We start from the raw sequence: 20,910 nt of genomic DNA, 5'->3' as shown, positions 1-20,910 counted from the left end.
AATTAGAGTTAAGGGTTTTGTTATACGCTTGAAACTAATACGATCTCATGTATCACTTACTTAGTTCGATGCCGTAAACACGATGAAACTGACTTGGCCGGAATGTTTCTTGAATGATCAGATTGAAGGTTATAGATACTCTGTTTTTGTATTTTAAGGTTTGCGGAACATTTGGACGAAGATTAGGGTTTTTTTTATAGTGGCAATTGGATTAGGTTGTGTTTAATTCGAGTTATTATGATTTTGGTTAAAAATCCGATCGGTTGGGATTAAAGGATGTTAATTCAGTTATAAATGATGAAATTAATCACATAATAACGTTTAGTATTAGTGGAGATGACGTTTGGTTAGATTAACGGATCAAATCGCAGCTTTAAACGAGTTATTATACCTCGCCGGCGCTGGAATCCGGCGGCCGGAGGATCCACCGGAAAATCGCGAAGGAAGATGGGGGGGGGGGGGCTGGGTTGGGGTTTAATATATATATTTTTTATTATTTAATCATATTTACATTCTAGCCCCTGTACTTTAATAATATATAAAAACTAATTTTAAAGTTTATTTATTCTTTAACCCTTGAACTTTATAATTGTACATACTTGATTAAGACTTGGTATAGTTTAATATCTTTTGATTGTTCATATTTTATACCCGATAGTTTGAAGATTGATTATTTTATATAATTTTAAGGCTCGGAGATCCGTTAATCGAACAATACGAATAAAATATGAATGGAAACAATACTTTAATAATAGAAATTGAAATAAATCAATAATCTTTCAAATACGAATATATTGAAAAGACTAAACGGGTCGTTTTAACAAATTCAAATACAAATACAAATACAAATACAAATACAAAAATTGACAAATGTCACACACGTGTTGATGAACTAGCATTTGTAGATGAGCTAGCATGTGCATTTTCCAAACTTGGAAACACATCTTCAAAGAATGATGCATTCCTTGATTCCATTATAGTATTTTTTGTGTATTTCGGGATTCTTTGGTTCATGAACAAGAGACCGATATGCACTACTATGATGAGCATATCCTATAAATACACAACCTGCGGTTTAGGGTCCTATCTTTTGAGCCTTTGGTGGTGGTACAACCAGTGTTTCTAGGCACCCCACACTTTCAAGTATTTATAAGATGGTTTTTTACCCGTCCATAATTCATAAGGAGTTATATCCTTATTCTTGAAAGGTATTTTGTTCAAAAGATAATTAGCCGACAAAACGGCTCCCCCCACACATATCCGGTCTTAACCCGGAACTCAGCAATAAGGCATTCATCATTTCTTTAAAGGTACGATTCTTACGTTCTGCAATGCAATTAGATTGTGCAGAGTATGGTGGGGTAAGCCCATAAGCAATTCCACTTTGTGCGCATAGATCTTCAAATGGTGCAACATATTTACCACCTCTATCGCTTCTTACTCTTTTTATCTTCCTGTTTAGTTGGTTTTCTACTTCATTTTTGTACAAGACAAATTTGTTTATGGCTTCATCTTTACTTTTAAGTAGGTAAACATAACAATACCTTGTACAATCATCAATAAAAGTGATGAAGTACTTATTTCCTCCTCTTGTGGGAACTAATTTTAGATCACATGCATCGGTGTGTATCATATCAAGGGCCCAGTTATTCGTTCAACCGATTTAAATGATGATCTTGTTTCTTTGGCTTCAACACATGTTTTACATTTAGTTTTTGAGTTGAAAGTGATAGAAGGTATGTAATTTAGTTTAGTCAAACGACGCATTGAATTATAGTTAACATTACCTAAACGACCATGCCACACATTAAAAGACTCAATCAAGTAAGCAGAAGTAGTAGCCTTTTCATTCATATTATTCTTGGTCACAGCCATTACATTTCACTTAAATATGCCATTAAGGGCATAGCCCTTACCTACAAACATACCATTCTTAGTTAACACAAACTTATCACTTTCAAAAATTAGACGAAATCCAAACTTATTCAGCAACCATCCAGACACAAGACTCTTGCGCATATCGGGAACATAAAACACGTTGCTTAGAGTGAGCTCCTTCCCCGAAGTCCACTTCAAAATCACCTCACCTTCACCCTTGATATATGTTGTAGCCGAGTTCACCATGTAGAGTTTTTCATTTCCTACCACCTCCTTAAACTTGCTAAAGAGGGTCTTGTCGGGGCACACATGGCGAGTAGCCTCAATGTCGATCCACCACCATTTAGGGTGGTTGGACACCAATTTTGCCTCATCCATCATAGCAGTAAGATTAGTGATCATGGCTACAAGTTTCTCATCTTCATCAATCATGTTTGTCCTCTTTTTTTTGAGTTTGTTGTGTCGATCAACACGATGACCAAATTCTCCACAATTACAACACTTTCCCTTAAAAACCGAAAACTTTTTCTTCACACCACCCTTTCTTGGACCAAGATCAAACTTACCCTTGCCCCTGCCATACGGTTTGTGGTTCTTGTTACCTTTGTACCCCCTTGACGATTGACCATGTTCAATCATGTTTGCTTTTGCAGAAACTTCCACTTGAGTTCCCATTAGTGCCACCCTATTGTCCTCCTCAATTCGAAGACGGACAACCAAGTCTTCAACGTATCATCTATTTTCGCTTATGTTTAAGATAACTCTTAAAGTCTAACCAACTTGGAGGCAATTTTTCAATCATTGCAGCCACTTGGAATGTCTCACTAAAAGTCATTCCTTCAGAAATCATATCGCCAATTAAAATTTGCAAGTCTTGAACATGAGTCATCAAAGTTTTAGAATCAATCATCTTAAAGTCCAAGAACTGGGCCACAACATATTTCTTTGTACCCGCATGTTCAGTTTTATACTTACGTTCCAACGTGTCCCATAATTCTTTGGCACATGGTATTTTGCAATACACATTATATAATTCATCAACAAGGCCATTGAACACATAGTTGCGGCAAAGATACTTGGAGTACTTCCAAGCATCAAGAGCACTTACGGCTTGAACATCCTCACCCTCATCTAGTAGAGGGGGAGACTCGGTCAAAAACCTCACAAGGTTCAAAGTGGTTAGGTAAAACATCATCTTTGGTTGCCAACTTTTGAAGTTCACACCAGAATATTTTCCTGGTTTTTCAGCATGGTTAGCAACAGTTTGCGCTGCGTGGGTACAAACCAATGGTCCAATGGAAGAAGAAGTTTACCCAATAGTAGTGGATCCCATAGACACGGTAGTGGAGGATGTAACGGTAATCGCCATTTCTGAAACAAGAGTGAAAAGGATTAGGTTTATCAAAAACCAAACTAAAGTTTTTATAGATAAAAAAAACATGACAATAATTGTATCCCTAGATTGATTACTCAGGCCTATGGAGTAATATTAGCCATCCTTTCGGTTTTCATATGTTAAGTTTCATCTTTTAGCTTCTTACTGAAAGCTTTTAATATAATCAAATATGTTCACCACATAATATATATATATATACCAACTGATTAAGGTGGTATTTTAGCCACCAACCACCTAAAAAGGTAAAGATATATTATATGGCTTGTCACAAGATTAACTATTCAAAATTCATCAACAACTTAAATTAATTATTATTATTTTTTTAAAGAAAAAAAACCAGTTGTGAAAAAGAAGAAAAGAGAAAAAAAAAACTTCTAAATAAACTTTTATAAATGTGCACCAAACAGAATGAACACTTAAAATATCCTTAACCATTAATATTATGGAAACTTAGAAATAAAGCAATATGCTTACTAAAAGCCAACAGCGGGAAGGAAAAAAAATAATAATGCAATTTAACAAAGGCAAACAAAGATCGTGAAAAAAAAATTTGTTTCGCTTTTTAAAACAATAAACGGTTGTTTTGAAAATCTGTCTTAAGCTTGTAGGACAACCATACATAACAATTGTTGAGCCACAAATAATTAAGTGCTGAGGATATGTTATTCTTGATGACAAATCTGCGGAAGGGTTCCGGAGCTGTATCAGGATCAAGGATCCTCAGTAATTGGTAGTATTAACAATTGTTTCTTGTGTGTAGGTTATTGTTTAATAAGTGCAATGGCTACAAGACTTATTCCACCTGAAATCTCGCTACTGGACTTGTCAAACACGTGGTCAAAAGTCGTTATGGAAGATAGTGGGAAGATGGTGGATTTATAGGCATAGTAGTTAGTTGTTATTTTCATTATTAAATACCGAGGTTATGATCAAAGCTAGGTCACGTACACTTCACACTTACCTACTACATACATTCATGAACACTCTTTCAAGAACACTCTAAGTTAGATCACTTACACTTAGCTTCTTTGTAATCTTTGATCATAAACTCCATCCTTATAACCCGATTTTTACATTAATAAACTGGCGATAGACGATTTGTCATCACCCGGGATTTTTGTGCCGGCGATCCGAACCAGATCAAGGGCTTTTCCTCGCAACAAATCCCTGTGTTTGTGTTTGCAATCGATTCATTACCATATTTGTTAACTTAGCACTAAACCTCACTAAACGAATTTGGTTACATTATCCTTAGCCGATTTTTGACCAAAACAATTTGGTGCCCACCGTGGGGCAATTGGTACTATAATCTAGAAAATACCCTATCAATTTTCAACCTTTTCTATCAATACCACTCTCAATGGCCTCTCAACAATCTTCTGCTTCATCTACTATGCCTTCATCAGTTTCTCACCCGCGAAGAACCTTGCCACCGATGCCTCCCACGCTAGCAGCAGCTCCAAGGACCACTGCGGCTGGAAACAAGACACAACTACCAGTCTTCCAGAGCTTGTAAACCACTGCTGCCACTTCGGTGGTTAATACTAACAATGATGTTTCTGCTATGTTTTCACAGGTTAAAGCATACAAGGAGCAGCTGAACAAGACTAACCAAAGGATCCTTCAGGTAATAGAAGACCTAAAGAGGACTAAGAGGCCAGCGGAGGATCAAACTCCTCTGATACCCAGGATGCTAGATTTTACCACTCCAGTGTCCTTGGCTCAGCCTACGCAAGGATCATCTATCCTTAATCCGGGGTCCAAGGGTAAACAGGTTCAAGGGTCCTTGATTTTCCAGCAAGGATCATCTATCCTTAATCCGGGGTCCATGGGTCAACAGACTCAAGGATCCTCGATCTTTTTTCAAGGATCATCGATCCTTCAACCAGGATCCTCTGGTCTATGTTACTAAGGATCCTATAACTTCCAGCCTCAAGGATCCTTCCTCCAGAATCAAGGATCCTCCGGAATTCAGCATCGGAGGTCTTCAGAAGTCCATGAAGGAGATATTATCCCCATGCAGACTATCGCATCTGGTAGACCAACTCCTGTAGTAGACGCTTCTTACCTCAGCCATTCCTCTAGAATGCCGACGTTCACACAACAAACAGGTAACATGTATGATCCTATATCCTTAAATGCTAATCGTGGTTTCATGCAGGATACAGGTATCAACCAAGCTATGGCTAAGAAACTATAGAAACTTAAGGATATGATATCCAGCGTACCAGGGGTAATCCGTCCAACTCCTGAGATACCGTAAGGAAGTCACAAATTGTCCAGATTTGCTCCAAGAATATGTGACGCGGAGATCCCGAAACGCTTTCAAACCCCCAACATGAAAGTATATAGTGGGACCTCTGATCCTGAAGAGCATGTATCTCAATACATGGAAAGGATGGAGATCAATCCAATTCCTGAGAGGTTCAAGGAGGCTTGTCTGTGCAAGGGTTTTGGATCCACACTAACAAGATCTGCTTTAAAATGGCTACTAAGTCTTCCTCCCTTTTCTGTTACTTCTTTTTCATATTTAGTTAACTTGTTCAACAGCCAATTTTCTTGCAGTAGGAAATTTGAGATGTTAACTAGTGACTTATATAGAGTCGTCGAACCCAATGATGAATCCCTTATGAATTTTTTCACGAGGTTTGGCAGGGAGGCCCTAGGAATCCCTAATCTTGACATGGCTACGGCTGTAGAAGCCTTCAAGATGGGGCTAAATAGGGCTCCCCTTTTTATGATGATCTTGTGATGACTCCTTGCAGGTCTTTAGATGAAGTAAGGAACAGAGAACTGAGGATCATACGGCTGGAAGATGACAAAAGGATCCAAGAACGACTAGGGGCTCAAACGAAGCAAGAATCCCCTGACAAGAATAAAGGATCCTCGTTCAGAAACAACAACTAGAAGCCGTACTCCAAATTCAACAACCAAAAAGTCCGAGCAGTTGAAGAGGGAGATGATGATGAAGATTACCCAAGCATATCAGAGTACTGCTTCTCTGTGGATACTCATGGCTTGATTTGTGCCATGAAGGATCTAGGAGAGAAGGCAAGGTGGCCTCGAAAGAACGAGAAGTCAACAACCTTCAGAGACAAATACAAGTGGTGTGCGTTCCATAAAGATTTTGGCCATAAGACGGACGATTGCATCGGTTTAAGGAGGGAAATTGGATACCTCCTAAGCAAGGGCCATTTTAAGGAACTTTTGGGAAGAAAATTTCAAGGATCCAAGATCCTGAAGAGGTTCCTCAGAAAGCAACTCTGCCCCTACCAGACGCACAAGTGATCAACTTCATCTCCGGAGGCTCAGACATATGTGGCACTTCTTTCTCTTTAGCAAAAAGGCACGCCAAATAAACCAAGTAGGAGAATAGAGAGCGACCAGTCATATCCACTACTTTGAAGACCGACAAAAGGATCTTCTTCGATGAAGAAGATAAATCAAGCATCCAGGATCCACATCATGACGGTTTGATTGTAACTTTATATGTCGCTAACCATTATGTACGCATGATCCTAGTCGATGGTGGAAGCTCGGTCAATATCATCCAATACGATGTCCTCCAGAAAATGAACATCCCAGACTCAGAGATCATCCCTAGGACGTCGGTGCTAGTTGGCTTCACTGGCGAAACCAAGAAAACATTGGTGGACATCAAACTCCCAATATACATTGAAGGGTTAAACTCTTACCAAAAATTCTGTGTTATTGATAACCTATCTTGTTGCAATGTTATTTTAGGCAGGCCTTGGTTATTGATAGCCTCTACTTACCACCAGCGCATAAAACTGCGGACTCCTTGGGGAGTAGTAAGGATAGATGGTGACCAAGTAGAAGCCAAGAATTATTATTCTTCATCCATGAAACCAGCAGCTAAACAGACGATAGCATAGCAACCACATCAGCATCCTAGAAACGTGTTGGAGGCTTGGCAGTGAGACATAAAAGAAGTATCCTTGGATCCCGAGGACCCAGATGTGAAGGTATTCCTAGGATCCACTATCCTTAATGAGACCGAGGAGGATATAGTATCCTTCTTGAAGTGAAGAAAATTCACATTTGCCTTCAGACACTAAGACATGACAGGTATTTCTAAGGAGGTAATTACTCACAAGTTAGGCCTTGATTTATCTGTTAAACCCATCCATCAGAAGCGAAGGAAATTAGCTCCTGAGAGGAACGCGATCATACAAGAAGAAGTTGAAACACTTCTTAAGGCCGGTATGAACAGAGAGGTTAAGTTTCCTCGATGGTTAGCTAATGTGGTTTTTGTTTCTAAAAAGAATGGAAAGTGGAGGGAGTGTGTCGATTTTCCTGATTTAAACAACGCATGCCCCAAGGATCCTTTCCTATTACCACATATAGACTCCATGGTGGATGCAACGGCAGGACATGAGATGCTTACCTTTATGGATTCTTCCTCTGGATTTCAACAAATTCAGATGGAACCATCTGAACAAGAGGATACAACATTCATGACTCCTACCAGCATTACTGTTATATTGCTATGCCGTTCGGACTAAGAAATGCAGCGGCAACATGTCAAATATTGGTCAACATAATGTTCAAGGATCAGTTAGGAAATACCATGGAAGTCTACATAAATGACTGTTTTGGATAAAAATCTGCTAAGGATAATGTATCCAAATTCGTAATTGTGAGGTATAGTGCTATGGTATTAACAATGATTGCGTAAACGAAATAAGGATGAACAAGGTGATTTGTTGCGTGGAAAAACCCCTTGATCTTGATTAGATCAAACGAAAAAAAACCCCGGGTGATGACAAATCGTTTATCACCACTTTATTAATGTAAAAATCGGGTTACAAAGGTGGAGATATTGATCAATGAATACAATAATATCTAAGTGTGTGTTTTCTACAAGAGAGAATTCTGAGGTTGATGATGAACGTGTAATGTGCAGAGAGTAACCCTAATTGATCATGATCTCATTTATAAAAGAAAATAAAATCTAACTAACTCATATTTTTATGCCACTCTTCCACTAGCTTCATCCATGACTTTTGACCACGTGTTTGACAAGTCCAGTAGCGAGATATCAGGTGGAATAGGTCTTGGAGCCGTTATATCTATCAAATATTAATCTGCATATAAGAAACAATCGTTAACAATACCAATTACTGAGGATCCTTGATCCTGACTTAGCTCTGGAACTCTTCAGAAGGATAATTGATCCAGACACGTCTTCAAGAATAACATATCCTCAGTACTCAATTATTTGTGACCCAACAAGAAGTCCTATAAATCCACCATTATCCCCACTAAACATGCCACATCCATTTGACCACGTGCCATATCTTCTTGACTGCGAGTTAGTGGATAGACTAAGTCTTCTAACCGTTACAACTGCTAAATACAAGACTACACATGAGAACAACCGTTAATTAGTAATAAGTACTGAGGATCCTTGATTCTGATAGGATCTGGAATACATACTAAGGATAACTGATCCAGACAAATACCATGATAACGTATCCACAGTGTTAAATTTCTGCGCCCTAACAATTGCCCCCAAAATGGCGGTTGTGATAAGATCACAGCTGTCATTTTGCCTTTGAATTCAAACTTCCTGCAAAAACAGATGAGAACTGACAAGCTAGATATAATTATCATATATCTATAGAATTTCCTTGGGAACTTCACTTCCGGTTATATATCCAACTCCTCTTATTCTCCTTGCAAATCATGAACAGCTAGTAACACCTGCTTAACCCGGGTTGATGGTCCATCTTTCATATGGTGAAATCAAGGATAAGGATTTTGGGTAAGTCCAGGTGACATATAATTAATAATAATTGAAAACTTTTGACTATTCGCTTGTTACTTGTTATTTTGAGAGTTTGTTTGTTATAGCTTTAGTCTTGTTGAAAGTTTTAAGAAATAATCTTGAGTAAAAGTTTTAGGATAGAATATCCTTGTAAAAATAATTTAAAGATTTTAAATCCTTAAGCAAAAAGGTTTATAAGGATCTTAGCCAAACAAATGTAAATAGACAAGTAAAAATCATACCATAAGGTCTAATCAGACCTAAGTTACCATGAGTAGTGACCCTTTCACAATCCTTGTAAAAATAAGTTAAGAATTTTGAATCCATAAGTCTTGATTCTTGTTATTCAACTTAGAACATATGTTATAAAGGACTTATAAAAAATTAGGGTTAGACCCATCAAATCGGGAACACACCCATAAGATAAACCGGGGACAAGCCCGTGCAACTGGGACAAGCCCGTGAATTGGGGATAAGCCCAAACTGGGGACAAGCCCGTGAATTGGCGACAAGCCCAAACTGGGGACAAGCCCAAAATCTGGGGACAAGCCCAAAAAACCGGGGACAAGCCCAAAAAACCGGGGACAAGCTCAAACGTGAGATAACATGAAAATATTATAAACCGGTGGTATGGTACTGTTAGGGCATGAATTTTATGCCGAGGATCCTTAATCCTTAACTATCTTATGGATAGATTATCCTTAAGATATGTAGCAGGTTATAAAGGATCAATGATCCTCGGCGTTATTTGTTTACTAATGATTGCGTTTAATATGATGATGTGTTAGACAAGTATAACAACTCTAAGATCCAGTCTACTGTACGTTCCGCTATGAGACATCTATAGCATATGGTCAAGATTGAAGACTAAGATAAAGCGAGAAGTAATGGAATAATAAGACCGATTGCCGAGTACAAAAAGACAAGATATGTTATTCTTGAAGACGTGCTTGCATCAATTATCCTTATGGAGTATTTTCTAGATGGAGTATGGATCCAGGATCCTTATTCAGCATATCTATTAATGGACGATTTCGTGTGGAGATGATGTTTAAGTAACCACAACGGCTCCTAGACCTAGTCTACCGCTTATTTCGTCATTAAACGTCTGCTGGCACGTGGTCAAAGAGCACGATGGAAGAGAGTGGAAGACTAGCGTGATTATAGGACATAGTTGATAAGTTAGTTATATGTATTTTTCTTTATATACCGAGTTGTGATCAACATTAGAACACACACAAACACACGTATTCTAGCTGCTAAGATATTCTGTACTCACATATAGTATTTGTTGATCAACAACTCCACAACACTTTTAATCATCTTTTTACCATTAATAAACTTGACGGTGATAGTTTTCACCGTCCGAGGGTTTTTTGTGCCGAAGATTATAATAATCACGTACCATCCGACCAAGGATTACATTGTTAATCTTTAACCGAAGCAATTCGACCAAAGATTACCTTGCTAGTTTTTGACCGAAGTAAGATTATCATAATCATGGGTTTTTTCCCTCGTGATCAAATCGTTGTGTTCATCAAGATTTCGATTATACATTCACTCTTATCGTGTTAGCACTATACCTCACTTTACAGATTTGGATATATTATCCTTAGCTTATTTTTATCCAAAACAATTTGGCGCCCACCGCGGGGCAATTGGTGCTATAATCCATATTATTCCTATCATTTTCAACCTTCTCATACCCATATCCCTATCAATGGCCTCTCAATCAACCTCTGCTTCATCAACTATGCCATCTACGGTTCCTCTCTCATCAAGGAATTTGCCGCCGATGCCTCCGCCAATCACGGGAGCACCACGGCCTACTGTTGCTGGAAGCAAGACACAACTGTCAGTCTTCCAGAGCTCGAGAACCACTGCTGCCAGCCCGGTGGTTAGTACTAACAATGATGTTTCATCTATGTTTTCGCAGGTTAAAGCATACATGGAGCAGCAGAACATGACCAACCAGAGGATACTTCGTGAGATAGAATATCTCAAGAAGACTAAGAGGCCAGCGGAGGATCACACTCCCTTGATACCCAGGATGCTGGACTTCACCAGTCTAGGATCCATGGCCCAATTCACTCAAGGATCATCTATCCTTCAACAAGGGTCCATGGGTCAACAAACTCAAGGATCCTCATTGTTTCAGCCAGGATCATCTATCCTTCAACAAGGATCCATGGGTTAACAGATTCAAGGATCCTCACTGTTTCAGCCAGGATCATCTATCCTTCAACAGGGGTCCGTGGGTCAATAAACTCAAGGATCCTCACACTTCAACAAGGATCACCCATTCTTCAACCAGGATCCTCTGGATTATATCTTCAAGGATTATATGATTCCCAACCTCAAGGATCCTTCTATCAGAATCCAGGATCCTCAGGAGTCCAACATCAACGATCCTCCGAAGTCCATGAAGGATACTTCATTCCCATGCAGACTATCGCGTCAGGTGGTCCAACTCCTATCGCTAACTCTTCTTATCCCAGATACTCATCCGAGATGCCAACCTTCTTCCAGGAAAGAGGTAATTTGTATGATCCTTTATCCTTAGATGCTAATCGTGGCTCCATGCAGGATGCAGGTATCAACCAAGCTATGGCCAAGGAACTACAGAAGCTCAAGGATATGATATCCAGTGTTCCCGGGGTGATACAACCAATCCACGAGATACTTGAAGGAAGCCACAAATTATCCAGATTTGCTCCGCCTATATGTGAAGCTGAAATCCCGAAGCGATTCCAAAACCCCAACATGAAGACTTACGATGGGATCACCGATCCTGAAGAACATGTGGCACAATACAGAGAAAGGATGGAGATCAACCCCATACCCAAGAGACTCAAAGAAGCTTGCTTGTGCAAAGGATTTGGATCCACACTGACAGGATCCGCCTTAAAATGGTTGCTAAGTCTTCCTCCCTTTTCAATTACTTCTTTTTCACATTTAGTTAACTTTTTCAACAGTCAATTTTCCTGTAGTAGGAAATTTGAGAAGTTAACTAGTGATTTATACCGAGTTGTCCAACGAAGTGATGAATCCCAAATCTTGACATGGCTACTGCTGTTGAAGCCTTCAAGATGGGACTTCAGAGGGGCTCCCCCTTTTATGATGATCTTGTGATGACACCCTGCAGGTCTCTTGATGAAATAAGAAACAGAGCACTAAGGTTTATACCGCTGGAAGGTGACAAAAGGATCCAAGAAAGATTGGGGGCTCAGAGAAAAAAAGAACTCCCTGATAAGAATAAAGGATCCTCATACAGGAACAATAACTCAAAGCCGTACAACAAGTTCAACAATCAAAACATACGAGCAGTCGAAGAAGGAGATGATGATGAAGACTAACCCAGCATCTCCGAGTATTCTTTCTTCGTAGATACCCATGGCTTGATTTGTGCCATGAAGGATCTAAGGGAGAAAGCAAGGTGGCCCCGAAAGAATGAGAAGACTACTACCTTCAAAGACAAGTCTAAGTGGTGTGCCTTTCACAAAGATTTTGGCCACATGAAAAACAAATGCATTGGCTTGAGGAGGGAAATTGGATACCTCCTGAGTGAGGGTCACTTTAAAGAACTCTTGGGAAGGAAGAAATCCAGGATCCAGGATCAAGAAGATCCTCCACAAAAAGCAACTCCACCACCACCAGATGCTCACGTGATCAACTTCGTCTCCAGAGATTGTGACATATGATGTGGTTTAAATTATATATAGATTTAATAAATATTTTCTACACTTTTGAGTTGTTTTGTGTTCGCTTTTATTTAATAATGATCCAAAATGATTCATATTTAAATTTAAATCTTTCAAAAGTGTAAAAATGGTATGAAATAATTAATGAAAAGAAGAAAAAAAAATTCACGTAATATGAAGCAATCATCATTTGGAAGAAAATAAATGCTCATTAAATATTTTATTTATTATTACACTTCAATTATAAGCAATACATACCAACGTATTCTTTATTAAATTTATTAATGTTTTGTAATGTTAAATTCATTTACTTGCATCTAACAAAAGTGTATGTTGTAGGGCCCATGATAAATTATGAGATGAAAGTCCACTAAAGAATTAAATGGGTAATGTATGTAGCCCATTACTTCCAAGTAAAAACGTGAAAGAAGGGTTACATGGAAATTGGTGGCTGAATAAATAAAGGGCATATTATATTATTAGAAAAAAGACATAAGGAAGGCAGACAGAGATTGGCACGGCTGACTTGGGGGAGCCACCCATGGTTCGACCAGATTAGAAATCAAGCAGCCAAGAAGGTGAAAAAGAAAAATCAACGGTAAGGAATTCAAGAAAGAAAGCAGGTCAACTATTATTATTATTTACGATGAACTGCAATAAATATATAATCTTTGTTTCATTCGTAATTATGATTGGCTAAACTTTTATACTGCCTGGGTTTGGATGAATACTTTTTAGACTCATTTAACTTTTGGTTTTGGATTAGTTATTGATTGGTTCATGTTTTGGTAAAGTTTTTATTTTATTTGGTTGTGATGCATATGCGTATTTGGTATTAATTTATTATCAATTTATTTTTCCATATGCGTCTTTGTGAATGAATTTCATGTATGGATGCATATTAGGTTACTTACTGTGTGTTTGTAACTAGTTTATGGTTTATAGTTAACGTATTCCATAGGAACGGTAATTGAGAGTTTAGAGATACCTTATATTCTGTCACTTGAGAGACCGGGAGGTAATTAAGTATCGTTTGTTTTGGTCTTTTGCGGGTTTGGGTAGTGATTGCACGGAAGTGAGTTACCCTAGATTCTGTTAGATTCTTACATATCCAATTATAACCGAATTTATTTACGCCTTAGGGTATTTTGTGATTAGAGAGACCCGGAGGTGATTTAATCTTTGGGTACCTTAGCATAGTTAGGTTAGGTGAGACCGGGAGGTGATCCGAACCATTAAATCGTTGAGCTTACATGATATTTAGGGTTCTTAGGTATTGTTGGTGAGACTGGGAGGTGATCTAGCTTACTTTAGTTATTCCTTAAATTTCATATTTTTAGAATATGGTACCAATCATAAATCCGATTCCGAGAGTTTACGAGTTGACGAGTAGGATTCTTTACCTAGGTAGTTGTTTCCCATATTTGAGTTTTTGTCCGGTTTGTCCGTGTCTATTTTTAGAGTAAGTATTATTTATTTTATGTTTAATAATAAAAAAAAGATAAAAATCAGTAAAATCAATTTATTAAAGTTATTAGTCAGAGTCTAGTTTAGGTGTCGCTAGTGTCCTTTGAGTTCGATATCCGGACTTAATTAGGCTTTACTACAGTTGATAGGTACACTTGTCTGTCTAGTGGTGTAGCATTAGGATAGTCTAGATTTATAAATTTAAAACTAGAGTGTCTAGGTTAGGTTATATTTTTAATAGACCGTTTCGCACATCAACATATTTCAAACATCTTATCCTAAAGAAGAATTCAAGTTGGACGATGAAAGAAGGCCACTCATCCCTACTACTCGAATAACCGATGAGAGAATATTCTTCGGTCCAAGTATCCAGGATCCTCACCAGGGTGAACTGGACGTACGAATGGTCAATTTCATCTCTGGAGGGTCCGACATATGTGGAACTTTTTTCTTCACAGCAAAAAGGCTCTCCAAGAGATTAAGTTGGATAATGGGGACCGACCAATAGTATCCACCACTTTGACGACAGACAAAAGGATCTTCTTCGATAAGGAAGACAAACTAAGCATCCAGGATCCTCACCATGACGGTTTGATTATTACTTTATTTATCGCTAACCATTATGTACAAAGGATCCTAGTTGACGGTGGGAGCTCGGTCAACATCATCCAGCATGATGTCCTTAAGAAGATGAACATTCCAGATTCCGAGATCGTCTCTAGAACATCAGTGCTAGTCGGTTTCAGTGGAGAAACCAAGAAGACATTGGGGGACATCAACCTTCCAATTTATATTGAAGGGTTAAATTCATATAAAAAATTTTGTGCTATTGATAACCTTTCTTGTTGCAATATTATTCTAGGCAGGCCCTGGCTGCATGGAATGAAGGCGATGGCCTCAACTTATCACCAATGAATCAAACTACCTACTCCATGGGGAGTTGTGTAGATAGACGGTGACTAGGTGGAGGCCAAGAATTATTATTCTTCATCAATGAAGCCAACAGCCAAGCAAACTATAGCATAGCAACCACAGCAACATCCTAGGGACGTGCTAGAATCTCAGGAGAAAGACTTAAAGGAACTATCCTTAGACCCCGAGGATCCAGATGTAAAGGTGTTCCTAGGATCCAGTATCCCCGATGAGATTGAGGAGGATATGGTATCCTTCCTAAAACAAAGAAAATCTACCTTTGACTTTAAATATTCTGACATGACAGGTATTTCAAAGGAGGTAATCACTCATAAAATCGGCCTTGATTTATCTATTAAACCCGTCCATCAGAAGCAAAGGAAATTCACTCCTGAGAGGTACAAGATCATACAAGAAGAAGTTGAAAAACTTCTGAAGGCCGGTAAGATCAGAGAGGTTCAATATCCTCGATGGTTGGTTAATGTGGTTGTAGGTTCAAAAAAGAATGGAAAGTGGAGGGTATGCGTTGATTTTACATATTTAAACAAGGCATGTCCCAAGGATCCTTTCCCATTACCACATATAGACTCCATGGTGGATGCAACGGCGGGACATGAAATGCTTACCTTCATGGATGCTTCCTCTGGATTTCAACAAATTCATATGGAACCATCTGATCAAGAGGATACCGCATTCATGACACCCACCGGCATATATTGTTATATTGCGATTCCATTTGGACTAAGAAATGTAGGGGCAACATACCAAAGATTAGTCAACATGATGTTCAAGGATCAGTTGGGAAAGACTATGAAGGTATACATATACGATATGGTGGTAAAGTCGAAGAAACCTGAGGATCACCTTAGAGACCTCGAGGAAGCATTCAATATCCTTGACCAATATAACATGAAACTGAACCTATCAAAATGCCACTTTGGTGTTAAGGCTGGAAAGTTTCTGGGATATATGGTGACTAAAAGAGGAATTGAAGCAAGCCCAGAACAGATTGAAGCCATAATCAACCTAAAGTCGCCTGCAAATGCCAAGGATGTCCAAAGGCTCACGGGATGAATAGCCGCTCTCAACAGATTCATCTCAAGATCTTCCGAGAAATGCAAAGACTTCTATGACATTCTGAGAAAGAATAAGAAATTTGAGTGGACGGAAAACCATGAAGCTGCACTTACAGCCTTGAAGGATTACTTATCCTCAGCTCCAGCTCAGATGAAGCCTGTGGATGGAGAATCCTTATATCTATACTTAGGTGTCTTAGGTAACGCAGTAAGTGCTGTCCTCGTCAAGGATCATGAGGGTGAACAGCACCCAGTGTATTATGTAAGTAAGAGTCTTTTAGATGCAGAGGCCAGGTATTCTCATTTAGAAAATTTAATCCTTGCTTTAATTATGGCTTCTACTAAATTAAGACATTATTTTGAGACTCATACTATTATTTTGAGAACTAATTATCCTGTTAAGAATGTTCTTAGAAAACCATAATTATCAGGTAGGATGGCAAAGTGGGCTGTAAAGCTGAGTGCATACGATATTTAGTATGAGCCTAGAACAGCTATCAAATCACAGGATCTAGCAGACTTTGTGGCTGATTTCAACAGTGACATGCAAAAGGAAGCTGATTTAGAAGTACAACAACTAGAAGAAACCAAGGATCCTTGGATCCTCTTCACAGATGGAGCATCCAACGTAAGGGGAACAGGTTTGGGCATACTACTGAAATCTCCACAGGGGGAGGTAATACCCCAGTCCATTGCATGTGCGTTTCAAGCTACCAACAATGAGGCAGAGTACGAGACACTCATCGCAGGTTTACTTTTAGCCAAGAAAATGAGGATCAGGTATCTTCAATTTTATATGGATTTTTTACTTATAACTAACCACTTTAACGGTTCTTATACCGTGAAAGGTGAAAATAGGATCAAATATCTAGATATTGTGAAGGAATTGGCAAAATCCTTAGAAATGTTTAGAATACTACAGGTACCAAGAGAGGAAAACGCTGGGGCAGACGCCTTAGCGAATTTAGCCTTATCCTTGAAAATTCCAGAAGATACGAAGATCCCAATTATCCATATACTCTTGCCAGCAATAGGAGAACACGAAGTTGGAGAAATAACAAGTGATAAGCAGATGGTACTTTGGGATCCGTTATCCTCAGCCAGCCAAGGATCCTGGATCCTCCCAATCAAAAAGTACATTCAAACTGGAGAGATCTCAGCTACGGAGAATCTAAAATCCTTCAAAATCAAGGTATCACAATATATTTTATTAGATGATATGCTATACAGAAATCTCTTGCAGGTCCATACTTGAGGTGCATCGAGGATCCTGAAATCCAGGAGGTACTTAAAGATCTTCACGAAGGAGATTGCGGCAACCACACAGGGGGAAGAGCATTATTCTCCAGGATACTTAGGACTGGATATTTCTGGCCGACAATGAAGAAGGATGCAGTAGAGTATTCGAAGAAGTGTGATGCCTGCCAAAGGCATGCAAATATCCTTCATCAACCAGCAGAACCAATGTATCCTATATACTCTTCATGGCCTTTCATGAAATGGGGAATGGATATTGTTGGTAAGCTACCAAAGGCACCAGGTGGAAAGGTCTTTATGCTTGCCATGACGGACTACTTCTCTAAATGGATTGAAGCAGAAGCATTCATATAAGTTCGAGAAAGGGAAGTTATATCTTTTATTAAAATGAATATTATAACTAGATTTGGTATTCCTTCTGAGATTATATGTGATAATGGTTCCCAATTTATTGGGAAAGAACAACTAACTTTTGAGACAGCTGGGGCATAAAGATGATTACTTCAACACCAGTGCACCCTCAAGCTAATGGTCAAGCGGAGTCTAGAAACAAAATCATCATCAACAATTTAAAGAAAAAGCTAGGATCCAAGAAGGGAAAGTGGGCTGAGGAACTACCATATGTTCTTTGGGCCGACAGGACAACACCCAAGAATGCAACAGGACAAACACCCTTTCGTTGGAATTTGGATCAGAAGCGGTAATCCCAATAGAAATGGTGGTTCCTACAGCAAGAACGAACATCCGTGATCCTGAAGCCAACGAAGAGATCCTTCTTGAAGACTTGGATACTGTTGAAGAACTCAGAGACCTGGCCATGCTCACTATGGAAGGCAATAGGTTACCAAGAGCATGGAATGCTATCCACCTCAAGAAGTACTTTTTCTAATCAGGATCCAGTAGCCTGAGAGGATTTATTATCCTTAAAGGATCAAGGATCCCCAAAATTGGTAATATCCATCTAACCACTTATCCTTTTAAATTTCTTATTACTCTTTTAAGGATAACATATTCTTAACAATTTTTGTTCCTTCCAAGTTTTTAAATAACAATGCAGGATTCTAATAATATGTTTGATGATCAAGAGGTTGGCCACCTCTCCTTTACATTCAAGGTACTATCCTATTTCTCTTTGCCTAACCCACGTTTGGATATGACCCCCGATGGTCATATCCTCCAAGGTTTAAAGGTTTTCACCTTTCTTATAAATAGAGTTTCTACACTCTCGCCTGGAGCGCACGTTATCCGACATATATGCCGGGGCAGCGAGACCAGTACACGCTTAGTGGCTGACAATTTCGTTGCTTTCGGCTATATGGAGGATCCTACGAATTATGGTAGACGTACCATACCACCGGTTTATAACGTTTTCACGTTATCTCAAGACAAAGGTTTCTAACATTTTCATGTTAGCTAAGGTTTATAACGTTTTCACGTTATCTCACGTTTGGGCTAAATCCCAGTTTGGGCGAGTCCCCAGTTAACATCCGTATTTGGGCTTGTCCCCAGTTTTGGGCTTGTCCCCAGTTCACGGGCTTGTCCCCAGTTGCACGGGCTTGTCCCCAGTTTATTATTTGGGCTTGTCCCCAGTTTAACGGGTATAATCCCAGTTGACGTTATGAATTGTTTGCAGCAGATTTGCTAAGTTCATTGTGAAGATCAAAATTCTAAGGATCCAAAATCCTAAAAGTATTTCTTGAAGGATCATTGAAGGTTTTATGTTTATAGTAACTTAGGTCTACCTGGACCTTCTGGTATGGTTTCTTTTAACAAATTTATATTCTCTTACTTGTAATAATTTCAAAACGTTTTAATGGTTATCCCTTTAAGGATATTCTATTGTGTAAGCTTTTACTAGATTTTAAGGATATTTTATCCTAGAGTTTATTCTTAAAGAATAATTTATCCTAAATAATTTTCGTAAGGATCTTTTATCCCAAGATCTTTTACTCAAGATTATTTTTCAAAACTATTAATAGTGCTAAAGTTATATCAAACAAACTTTTAAAACAAATAACAATCGGATAGTTAAAGTTTATATTATTAAAACATAAGTCACCAGGACTTATCCAAAATTTTTAACCCGGACTTCACCATGCAAAAGATGGACCATCCACCCGGGTTAAGTGAGTACTACTAACTGTTCATGAGTGCAGGAAAGATAAAAACATGGGCATCAAAGATTTCATCCCCACAAACAGAGGATCCATCCACCTTTGTCACCCCTGCAAATTGTCTTAATGATCATGGATCCTTTACCCTATTTACTACTGTCTATTACAAACCAAAGTTATTGTTCAGAAAAACACCAACACAAAATAAAAAAAAGTGGGCTCGGGCCTTGTCTTCTGTATCCTTCATCGCCCACCTAAGCTGCATCTTCACCCTCAGCAGCACCTTCTCCCTCGCCAGCTTCAGCCACCTCCTTCACACCACTCGTTCCTGCTTCACCTGCATCAACCATCTCACCTTCAGCTTCATCCTCGCCTCCACCCAAGTCAATCAAGGCTTGCTTCCACTTCTTGACTTTCTATGATGATTTGTCAAAGGACGGATCATTGGCCTCAGTCACAAGTTTGATTCTAGCTTGGAGGACTGACTTGGCTGCCCAGACCTTTGCCTCTTCAGTAGCCCGATTGATCTCGTCCTGCATTTGTTCTGCGAGTGCGGCAACATGCTCTTCTATCTGTCTCTTCTCTTTGGTCATCTTGGAGAGGGCCTTATCCTTAGCAGCAGCCATAGATCTCATCGCAGCGAGGGTCTCTTCATATTCACCAACAGTCTTCACATAATGACTTCGGGAAGAATTGATGGCCTATAAAATAAAACTGGATAAGATTAGAAGGATACTTGGATAATAAAAATTGAAAGAATAAAGGATCCTTACGGTCGAAAGCATTTCCAGGATCTGTTTCTCAGTGTCAAAGGGATTCTCTAGTTCCGAACTCTTCTTCCTCTTAGCTCCTGACTTGGCTCGAGTTGTGATTGGACGAGTCTCGGATGTAGGATTTGGTTCGGGGTCTCTTTCTTGGTAAACATGCAATCGATATCCTCAAGGGAGAACTTGGAAGCAGATTTTCCTGATTGTTGAGAGCCTGTAAACAGTAATTAGCATATAAGTTTTCAATTATTACACTTTTTAACACTAAAAATTATTTTTACTCTTACTTGACATGATTGACTCTGAGTGTGATTCTTGAAAAGCTTCAATGAACTTGGCTTGAAAGGTTCTGATTTCAGGATCCAGTGATAAGAACTTCTCAACTCTTTTTTCGACTCCAGGAAAATCAGACAGCAAATCAAAATTCTCAACTACACAAGCAATGAAAAATATTAGCAAAAGAATAAAGTATCCTACCTTAGTTACCTAAGGATCCTAGATCCTACCCTTTGGTTTCCACTTTTTGGGAAGGTCAGTTCCACCCGGTATGG

The sequence above is a fragment of the Bidens hawaiensis genome, unplaced genomic scaffold, assembly GCF_021521415.1.
Source record: "Bidens hawaiensis isolate Kalapana, Puna unplaced genomic scaffold, B.hawaiensis_p1.1 tig00000326_1, whole genome shotgun sequence".
In the NCBI taxonomy this organism is placed as follows: Eukaryota; Viridiplantae; Streptophyta; class Magnoliopsida; order Asterales; family Asteraceae; genus Bidens; species Bidens hawaiensis.
This window is presented reverse-complemented; position numbering follows the sequence as displayed.